This window comes from Crocuta crocuta, unplaced genomic scaffold, assembly GCF_008692635.1.
Source record: "Crocuta crocuta isolate KB4526 unplaced genomic scaffold, BGI_CrCroc_1.0 scaffold643, whole genome shotgun sequence".
Taxonomy (NCBI): Eukaryota; Metazoa; Chordata; class Mammalia; order Carnivora; family Hyaenidae; genus Crocuta; species Crocuta crocuta.
The window spans coordinates 1317730-1329213 of NW_027528827.1; the positions used below are offsets into that span (position 1 = coordinate 1317730).

General features: G+C 43.5%; 2 pseudogenes; one reads left to right on the top strand and one right to left on the bottom strand.

Moving 5' to 3' along the window:
• Window positions 1-2523: 2523 nt before the first annotated feature.
• On the bottom strand, window positions 2524-2993 carry LOC144224886 (non-histone chromosomal protein HMG-17 pseudogene; annotated as a pseudogene).
• A 264-nt stretch (window positions 2994-3257) lies between these two features.
• On the top strand, window positions 3258-4552 carry LOC144224887 (26S proteasome regulatory subunit 4 pseudogene; annotated as a pseudogene).
• The last annotated feature ends 6932 nt before the right edge of the window (window positions 4553-11484 follow it).

Here is an 11484-nt window from a genome sequence, read left to right on the forward strand (position 1 = left end):
CCTTAAGAATTTTCAAGTCACTCAAAAAGCCAATATTCCAAAATCCAGCGACCAGGTCTAAGCCGGGCACAGAGGGAAGAATGAGACCAGGTGAGGGGCCTAAGTGAGGAGAACCACCAGAGGTTCATATGTGTAGGGAGATTCAGAGCAGAAGGAAGGGAGGAGAGCCCTGAAGAAATCCTGCAGAGCCAAGGAACAAGCAGCTCCAGAGGACCGACATAGGGCCTCCACAACCAGGACAGGGACGTGCTCTGAAGTGTGAAGGGAGGCGAGAAGGCTGCCAGCACCCTCACTTCACTGCTGGTAGGAGAAGGAAAAAAAATATCATGACACCTTGCATTGCGAGTAACTTGTTCTGCAGGTGTTCCACAAGATGGGCAAACATTTCTAATAATTTTTTAATGTTTTCTTTAATCTATTTTTGAGAGACAGAGAGACAGAGTGTGAGCAGGGAGGGGCAGAGAGAGGGAGACACAGAATCCCAAAGCAGGCTCCAGGCTCTGAGCTGTCAGCACAGAGCCTGACGCAGGGCTCGAACTCACAAGCTGCGAGATCATGACCTGAGTCAAAGTCAGTCAACCGACTGAGTCAACCAGGCGTCCCACATTTCTAATAAATTTTAACTTGGTAAATGCATAATGTCTTGTAACATGAGTAATACGTGATGCCAAACATCACATAATCACAACTGAGCCAATGGTTCTTCTCTCTCTCCTCCCTCTCCCTCCCTCACTCTTTCTCTCTCTCTCTCTCTCACTCTCTCTCTCTCACTCTCTCCCTCTCACTCTCTCTCACTTGCTTACTTGCTATGTGATTGTGGGTGATTGTCAATGTCACATTTCCATGAAATCCTCAAAAGGAAGCAAAAGCAAGTGTCATTGGATAGGTTCCTTGTTAAAGTTGCAAGAAAAGAAAAAGATTCCATTGAGCCAATAGATAGCAGTGATTCTGTGAATAATGATGAAAGTCATCCTACCCAATAACCCTCCTCTCCCTTGTCTCCCTCACACCAGCCATGACGGTTTTCTAAGATAAGTGCAGGCTAATTTATTTACTTTTCTTTATATTTTGTATTTTCTTTATTATTTTGTATTATATTACAGAATTGTAAGCATTTTTATATGACTATGTTTGGGTTGTGGAACAAATCATCTGACTTTCCATTATTTCTTATGGGGAAATTCGCTTTGATATCCAAGTGCTTCAGATTACAAGCATGTTTCCAGAACGAATTATTCTTGCAAACCAAGGTTTTACTGTGCTCGATTGCTGCTAGGTATTAGCCTCTGCAGAGATGCTTCAGAGCAGAACACCCAGGCCAGAAACACACTGCCATGTTTGATCACAGATGTGTTCCAGCTACCACCTCCCATGTTCCAAGCCACTTCATTTTTTTTTAATAGTTTATTGTCAAATTAGTTTCCACATAACACTCAGTGCTCATCCCCACAAGTGTCCTCCTCCATGCCCATCATTCTAAGCTACTCAGATCTGCTGAGATCCACACTTTACATGACCTTACAACAACCCTACACCAAGCGTGTCTGGAATGAGGGCAAGAAGAAAAATATAATTCAGAGTTTCTGAGAGCACATATGGTTTGAGGACACAAGGATGGGAGACACAGGGCTCTGCCTCCCTGGAAGAGCTCACAGAGCTTAAAGTGAAAGATACATTGATCAAAATAATCCAGGCTCTCATTCATTCAACAGCCCCTGCTCACAGCTTGAAGGTAAAAATATATGCAGTCTTACGTAGTACAGAGATGCTCCCCCTCTACCAAGGAGACCCCAGAAGAAGTCAAAAGAAACGGAATAATTCAAGCTAAGAAAGGAATTTAATGTCTGTTTGCCTGCCCTACTCAGAAAGTGCCTATATCAGGGGGAAGGTGAGATTGGGATATTTGTAACTAGCCGGAAAGAGACGTGACATTTATTCAAAATATCTGTGTCCAAGAAAACTGTAAACTTTTAGAGGGCAAGAACAATGTTCTTCCCACTCTAAGATCCCAGCTTTTCATTAGTACCTGGTACATAATAGGTAACAAATATATNTGAGCCGACCCTGACTTTCATGAAATGATATGAAAATGGCAGAATTATCAATCTGAAGCTCCACAAGCTACAAAAGGAACTCTTTTGAGGGATGCCATCTCCATGGTGACATTGTAAAGTCCAGATTGCCTGACATACTGGGAACCATTTCGTGGGGTCAGGTTCCAACAGGTCTCTGGGTTTAAGGGAGTCAAGTCTATGTTGAAGGCAGAAGGAGAAAAGGACATAAAAAAATGAATTTTAGATTTTCTATACCACAAGGCATTTGTGCCAATGTGGCTAACGTGTGTCAATATCAAGGAATCGCTCCTCCTGGGAACCAAGAGGAAGTTTCTCAGAACTAGAAGGGAATGGTGTTTTTCCCCTTGTATCAATCTAGCTTCGGAGATATTCTAATAGTGACATATGCCCTTCCCCCAAAACAACAATGAAGTGTTCTGTGTGCTAACAACATAGCTTAAAAAAAAAGTAAAACAAAATTCTGCATTTTTATAAAACTTGATAAAAAATAGTATTTCAAACTGTACAGTCACCAGAAGTACACAGTTATCAAAAATGCACACACTTCACTTGGCGTCTCCGGCACCTTCAGCTTTCTGTGCCTGGTCTGTTTTGGCATCTCCATTTTCTGCTGGGTTATTCCCATCCTTGCCAGCATCAGCTTTCCCCTTTTTCCCTTTGGGTACCTTCTCTCCCTTCTTTGCAGGGGGCCTTTTTAGGTTTGGGCTCTGGCTTTGGAGGAGCAGGTTTAGCAGATAACCTTGCAGATCTTCTCTGTGGCTCATCCTTCACCTTGGCTTTATCTCCTTTAGCATCCCCTTCAGCCTTTCTCTTGGGCATGGTGGCGACGGCGGCGGGACGTGGGCGCTGGACACGGGGATGCAGCAGCGCGCGGGCTTTGGCCGGTCCGGGGGTCGTTCTTGCCTCCTCTTCTTCACACTGCTCACAAATATATATATTTAAGTGAACTGACCTGAGGCTCTTGTTTTTCTAGTTTTACAAATGGCATCAAGGACTGGAAAACAATGAGATGCAAAGGAGTAAGGCTAGTAGTTTGACTTTAAAAGTATTTTTAGCTCCTTTTCTCTATTCCCTGCAGATAAAGAAGACTAAAGCCTGGGTTTAGGTTTGATTTTCTATATTTTTTAAAAAATCAGTTATGTAGCTTTTTCCGGTAGCGGTGGTTCGAGCGGCCGAAGCAAGATGGGTCAAAGTCAGAGTGGTGGTCATGGCCTTGGAGGTGGCAAGAAGGATGACAAGGACAAGAAAAAGAAATACAAACCTCCTGTACAAACTAGAGTGAGGAAAAAGAAGAAAACAGGGACCAGATGCTGCCAGCAAGCTGCCACTGGTGACACCTCACACTCAGTGCCACTTAAAATTACTGAAGTTAGAATTAAAGACTACCATCTCATGGAGGAAGAATTCATTAGAAATCAGGAACAAATGAAGCTTTTAGAAGAAAAGCAAGAGGAGGAAAGATCGAAGGTGGATGATCTGAGGGGGACTCCATTGTTGGTAGGAACGTTGGAAGAGATCATCGTGTCCACATTTGTGGGCTCAGAACACCACATCAGCATTCTTTCCTTTGTAGACAAGGACCTGCTGGAACCAGGCTGTTCAGTCCTTCTCAACCACAAGGTACATGCTGTCATAGGGGTGCTCATGGATGACACGGATCCATTGGTCACAATGATGAAGGTAGAAAAGGCCCCCCAGGAAACCTATTCTGATATTGGGGGTTTGGACAACCAGATCCAGGAAAGTAAGGAATCTGTGGAACTTCCTCTCACTCATCCCGAATATTATGAAGAGATGGGTATAAAGCCGCCAAAGGGGGTCATTCTCTACGGACCACCTGGCACAGGTAAAACCTTATTAGCCAAAGCAGTAGCAAACCAAACCTCAGCCACTTTCCTAAGAGTGGTTGGCTCTGAACTTATTCAGAAGTACCTAGGTGACAGGCCCAAACTTGTTCAGGAATTGTTTCGAGTTGCGGAAGAACATGCACCGTCCATTGCATTTATTGATGAAATTGATGCCATTGGAACAAAAAGATATGACTCAAATTCCAGTGGTGAAAGAGAAATTCAACAAACAATGTTGGAACTGTTGAACCGGTTGGATGGACTTTATTCAAGGGGTGACGTGAAAGTTATCATGGCCACAAACCAAATAGAAACTTTGGATCCAGCACTTATCAGACCAGGCTGCATTGACAGGAAAATTGAGTTCCCCCTGCCCGATGAAAAGACTAAGAAGCACATCTTTCAGATCCACACAAGCAGGATGACGCTGGCCGATGACGTGACCCTGGATGACTTGATCATGGCTAAAGATGACCTCTCCGGGGCCGACATCAAGGCAATCTGTACAGAAGCTGGTCTGATGGTCTTGAGAGAACGCAGGATGGAGTAACAAATGAAGACTTCAAAAAATCTAAAGAAAATGTTCTTTATAAAAAACAAGAAAGCACCCCTGAGGGGCTCTACCTATAGCCACATTTGCCTTCAAGGAAATGGTCAGGAAGCTACAGGAGGAACCACGTTCCAGTTGATCTTTCTTAGCAACCACCCCCCCAATGCCCCTTTCTGAGCCTGATGTGTAGGGCACCCCTGAGGCTGCCTTCATGTGTCGGCCACGTGCAGTGTTCTCCCCTCAATAAAGCGACTTCCTCCTCAAAAAAAAAAAAAAAAATCAGTTATGGTAAACTGCCTTAAGACTCTGTAAAACAAGTTCTATGAGGTCATGGAGGGAGAAAGAGTCAGAAGCCAGGGGGCAGCAGGTGGCCTGAGGATGCTTGTCACACATTTGTTCCAGACATTCATCACCAGCTCAGCAAGGAAACGACAAGCTTGCCAAATCAATAACATTTCTATTGTGTTACATCTCTTTGGATTTGCAGAATAATTTGGTAATTCTGCTTCTCGATCCTGCACATCTTGAGCAAATGAGGATGATTATGGGTATCTTAGCCCATTCGGCTTTTTATCCGAAAGCTGCCGATTCCCCTGTGAGAAGTCGGCTTTCTTCCCAAACATAGGAGATGTTTAAGAGGGATTATTCCTTTGGCCCCTCCTGAAGATGTGGGATTGTTAGCCTGTGTCCAGCATGGGCCCATCTGACCATGTAGCTGGTGGGCTCTAGGGCTCACCACCACAGCAAAGACAGAGGACAGCGCCAAGAGAGGTGAGTTTTAAGTATCACACCGATCCTGCTGCAACCTTGGAAGCATCATCCTGGCAGATGAGAAAACAGTGCCGGGGGCCCAACTGAGTTTCTCAACAATGAAAAGTATTTGAGTGTGCCATCTGAGTAGCCCAGGCTGACCCTGGAGAGCTGCCTTTATTCATTAATAGCAGTTCCTGAGTCTTGCCAGTTAATAGAAGATGCTCTCCAGAGACGTGAGCCATCACTCCTAATTTGGCATCAAGGATTTTTTTTTTTTTTTTGAGGACTATTCTTTTTATTTTTTTTTATTTTTATTTATTTTTTTTAATAGTTTATTGTCAAATNTTTGATTTGTATTTCCCTGATGGCATCAAGGATTTTGATTGCAACCTGGAGACTCGGGATTTAAGGGGGAGGGGGGCAGAGAGAGAGCCATCAGAGGAGGAGGCCAAGAAGAGGGGAGAGTCAGGGAAAGGAAATGGAGGGACGAACCGAAGAGGGACAGACACACAGAGAGATGCAGACACAAGGAGGGGAAAGAAAACAACAGGGGAAATGAAATAAAGGAGAGACTGAGTGGAAACAACATTTTTCAAAGCAGAGCTCATTATTCTCTTTGCAGACTTGTTAGGTGCTGGTTTCGAATGCCACTGACGAGGTGTGGCTCAGATGCTCAGGGCTGGCATGGTTGTTTCCTCAAGGGCCTGCTGAGTGGAGCAGAGCATGGGTTGGGCCAGCAGATGAACTGAAAGGAAAAGGGAGCTAACTGCTTTTCAATCTGGAGAATGCTATCCAGGAAGCAGCGCTGTTACCCAGGGAGAGGGCGGCATGTATTCAGAGCAGACTCCAAAGAACTGTGGGGTAAAATGTCTGTGGGAAATAATTCGAGGGTAAGGAAGAGAAAATAAAGGCTTATACCCATATTATCATGTCTGTGCTTGCTCACTGGGTCCCCTTTTCTTCTCTTCCCCTCATTCTTGTTGTGTCTCTATATACATAGGGAGAAAAAAAAAAACCTAGGGGCTCACCATGTTTCCAGTAAAAAGGAAGAGAAAAAAAAAAAAGATGAGTCATTTCCATAACATATTATTACATCAGGAAAATTTAAATTTAGTGTTATAAATCTTTTTTATTCACCAAATATGCTGTCAATTTGAAGAACAACTGTTTGGTTCTTTCGACTTTATCGTGTGTGAGCTTAATTAATCACAATGGAATCCTCTTCAAACTATTTTCCAGCCCAAGAGACAATTGTTTTCTATAGCACGATGTTTCCTTCTAACTAAGGATGGCACTAAACTGGAGAAAACATTAAAACCCTGATGTGCATCATAATGAACTCCATGCGAAGTAGTTATATTAATGTAATGGAGTTGAGATCTTAATTGCACTCGTGTTTATATTTGCAACCTCCTTTTTTAAAGCCTTTTTATTTTACTAAATGATTTGAATGACGAGGTAGGAGAGCTTACTTGGCCTGCTAAATAGAGATGGGTTTCACCATGCTAAAGGAGGAAAAATGAATCTGGGAGGGAAGACTGGCTAATTTAATTTCGTAAAGTAGGTTTTATTCTCAGTTGATAATGGCTAAAATTGCACTGTGAAGGCAATCTTTCCCGAGCCAGAAAATGTTCCCTGGACGCTTAAAAAGAAGCGTGTCCAAGAGCCTTTTTTGTTCCTCCCTATGACAACCATTAGCTGCCACGGAAACACCTCCAGCTCCAGAGCTGAATCCTGTATGAAGCAATTTAGGCAGATGCATCCTCTGGCCTCTGATTGAAAGAGCTGATAGATGGTAATATACCTTCCAGCCAAACTCAGGATGGGAGAGGCTGCACAGTAGGAGGTGAAGGGAAAACCCTCCCTAGAGCCTTATATAAAATAGACATTCAGTTAAGAATATTGCCCAATGAATGAAAGAATGAATGAATGAGTGAGTTAGGGAGTTAGTGAGGGAAACTGTCAGGGCTTTTAGTCAGAGGACAGGACCCTCCCCTCCCAAATCTTTTTCATGTTCCTGTTCATCAGACACAGACTAAGGGGAAATATGCTCACCATTTCTAATGAAAACTCATTAATGTGGACACTGGGCAAATATTACACTTCCCTCCCATAGCTCAGCCAGGAATTATCCTGCCATGTGCTGGTTATGTTATCAGACAGAGAGGATGGTGGTGGTGTCTAGTCACGTGGTACCTGAGAAATTTCTCTTGACTCTTAGAGGTACTGTTATTCCCCAGAACAATATGTTATTATATGGATATTAATAATCGAATAAACCAATCTTGCGCTCTTTGTTGGGCGCTGTTGGGGAGCCAGAAGTCTGCGGCTAATGTACTCACCCGACCCTTGACTTCATCCTATTGTCTTCTTCTTCTTTTTTTGTTTTTTTACTCTAGCATGTTTCTTTGTTTACTTATATATTTATTTATAGCTTATCCAGTGTGGGTTTTGGGTTATGATAATCAGATCCTTCTCTATGGAGGAAAAAAAAGGGAAAGAAGAATGAAAGGAAAGGGATAAAGAGACATGGAGTTGAATTAGAGACTATGCTGCTTTCAGTCACTCAAAAACATTCATGTTTCCTCATGGAATGCCAGGCACTGTACTAGCTGCTGGTGAGTTTAGAGCCCAACAGAGGAGGCAGATGGGAACACACAAATTATTATAAAGCTTAGAGTAGGACCACATACCTATGAACAAAATACCACGATGAAAGTAGAGAGCGCCAGGAATTCTACCTGGGGGGATTCTTCCCAGCCTCACTAAAGTGAGAAGTCACTTGTCAGTTAAAGAAGGGAGGAAAGGCTATCCCCAAGAAAGGAGGCATCACATGCAGAAGTACAAAACCATGAAAGAGTTTGAGAAGCCCCATGTGGCAGAAGTTTGGCAAGCTTAGGGTGGGGAGACGTTGGAGGGACAGAGTTTGAGGAATAAGAAGTCAGTCACAGTCAGATTTGTGAGCATCTCAAATAGCAACCTAAGAAGTTTAGCTATTTATCCTCGGCATTAGGAAGCCAGAGGCAATTTCAAAAACAAGACAGCCACGTGGCAAGTTTACTTTCTCCCGAGAAGTCTCTGTGGATCGGAATAAAGAAAGACTGGAGAGAAAGAGCCACTAATGGGGCCCAAGTTTGGTGAGCCAGGTTGAAAACAAGGATCAACAGACAGGTAGATGTGTGTGAGCTGGGAAGGCAGGATTTTTGTAACTGATTGGACACAAAATCGGGAATGATAGCACAGAGCTTGAGAGATGGAGGATGGGCACCAGTCTCATCAAATACAGACCAGAAGACTAAGAGGACACTGAGCCAGGACGGAGGACAGTTAAGTGTGAGGTACCCGCAGGACATCCAGGTGAGCAGCAGAGAGCTAAAAATATAGACCTGGAGCATGGGGGTGGCACTGAGAATTTGATTTGACATTTCTGCACAGAAATAGTACCTAAAAAGTTATAAGGAAGACAAGGTCATTCAGGACACGAGCATGTACAATACAGACAGAAGGAAATATGGAGCTCTGTAGTTGGGAGTTTTTTAAAATGTTATCAAGGGAGTAACTAAACCTTCTTTTCTGGAGGATTTTTAAAAATGCGAGCCTCTCCTCTTCCTAAGGTACTTTGGGGTGACCACTCTAACAGGCAGACCTATCTGCCAGGTGATCTTTAAAATGAGTTCAGGCAGCAGCAGTCAGATACCTAGACCTTTTACATTCTGTTGAAAAAGCACTGAACAATAACATTAGCAGGAGGCCACCTCTCTGTGCTTGGGAAAGAACAGCTAATATCCCCCAGGGGACCAATGTCATGTTTGGAGGAAGCGGCAGAAGTAAGGAACTGGGCTGTGTGCCAGTATAAAGTGGTGTCTTAAGGCTGTTTAAAATACATCAGAAGCTATGAGTGTTGCTTTAGAAACAAAATAGAGAGAGAGAGAGTCAAATGGTAAGGCAGTAAGTTGCTGTCCATAATATATAAATGTAAAGGATAGAGACTGCCGCTAAATTCATGTAGATGAATGACTCTAAGAGTCAGAAGATAGTGGCATGTTTAAAAAATTAAGACAACAAAGCAAGCGAGACTGAATGGAGAAAGGCAGGGAAGAGAAAAGTCCTTGGAAGGGAATAGAACGCAAGGGCAAGGGAGAAAGTAGCCAGTAGGAGCCGGTGTTGCAGGTCTGATTGTGAGGCAGGGGCCAATGTCACCAAAATAGCCAGACAAAGACAGAGAATGACCAGAGAGTGTTGAGAAAGAGACGAGATTAAGGGCAGGCAGGATTTCTTGTGGTCAAGAGTAGAGATATATAGTCGAATAGAAAGTAAAGATTGTTGCTGAGTCAATATGGTTTTGACCTGATGCAATATACAGAAGTCAGAAGCCCTCAGCTCACACACTGAGCTCTGACATCGACCGTGAGGACATAGGCAAGCATCTTAATTTATTTGCGTGTTTGTTTTCTCCTTTGTAAAATGGGAATAATGATACTCACCTTTTTTAGGATGTTTGAAAATTCATTGAGATGATAGCTACAGAAGTTCCAGACCAAGCATAGTGTTAGTGTCTAATAAAGATTTTTTTTATCAGTTGAACAAATGAATAACGGCCAGATTGTGAAGGGCTTTGCTGATTGGGGTTGAAACAGAGGTAAAACCTAAAGGGTTGACCAGATCTCCAAGGAAGAAAAAAGAAAAGAAGTAATTTATGTATATTATGGGTTGAATTGTGTTTCTCCCCCTGCCCTCCTTCAAAAGAAAAAAAAAAAAAGATATGCTAAAGTCCTAACCCCAGGACCTCAGAATGCGACCTTATGTGGAAATAGGGCCTTTATAGATTTAACCAATTCAAGATGAGGTTGTTAAGGTGGAACCTCATACCTCATACCTCATCCAGTATGACTGTGTCCTTATAAAGAGGGAAAATTTGGATGCAGATGGAGGACCGTGTCCAAATTTGGAGACAGGGAAATTGGACATGCATAGAGAGGACGATGGGAAGACATAGGAGAATGCCATGTGAAGACAGAGGCAGAGATCACAGTTACGCTGCCACAAGCCAAGAAACACCAAGGATGGACAGACCTCACCAGAAGATGGAAGAGGGCAGGCTGGTTTCTCCCCTACACACTTGAGAAGGAGCACGGCCTTGCCAACTTCTTGGTTTTGGACTGCTAGCTTCCAGAACAACGAAACAACAGATGTGTTATTTTAAGCCACCCAGTCTGGGTGCTTTGTTAAGGCAGTCCTAGGGAACTAATATAACATCTGAGTGCAGAAAAATATCAAGAGGGATGTAGAAACCCACAGTGTTTGCCCAAACCTGCCTCCTCGACAGTTTCAACAGCAAGACAACTTGGCCTTGTAATTCTGCACATTGTCACCACCTAGGATTCTCTTGACTGCAGTTCAAGAGATAATATGCCAACAACCTGTGTGTTTGCAGGATGATGGCCAACAAAGTTGGAGGGGGAAGGTGACATGGTAAAGGCAAGTCCCGGGCAGGCCAGAGACTGGGGCCGCAGAAGGTGAAAAAGCAAGTCTATTTGTCCAACTGACAAAGAAACAGCAACACAGGCAAACAAGAAACAAGACAAATGTAGAATATGGTGCCATGTGTGTCCTTTGTAAAAATCATAGCATTCATATCATTCTGGCAGAAAACTCAAAATAGAAACCTTTGTCATGTTTACTTACCAAGTTACTAATGAGACACAGAGAGAATTAGGAAATCAGGCAACATAGAGAAACATTTATAACAGACAGAATTTTGGAAACTCAGTAAGGAAGAAGTTCAATGTGTATGGTATTTGAGAATGGGTTTATCCATCTGGAGGAAAGAGGGAAGGGAAGTTGGTGCCAGGCTCCTGCTAAGCATGGACACAGGCACCTCATTTCATCTCTCAACAGCTCCATTTCACAAACAGTGAAACAGGCTCAGACAGATTTAGAAATGGGCCTAAACTGGTGAGACTCAGGGCTGGGATTTATACCCTGAAATGCCTGATTCCCAAACCATGCCCTGTTCCCCTCACCATGTGGACCTATAAGGATATCAATTAGAATGAAATTTCTCAGGACCCTGCAAATCCAGTGACAGAGATGGCCGGAGGTAGTGTCAAAGGACTCCATGATGGCATCACCTAGCAGCCTTTCCACTCAGCCTGGAGCCCAGCTTGGGGATGTGCTCAGCTCCCCCACCTCTTCTCAAAGTCAAATGGCTGAATGGCTGTGTGTGTGTGTGTGTGTGTGTGTGTGTGTGTGTGTGTGT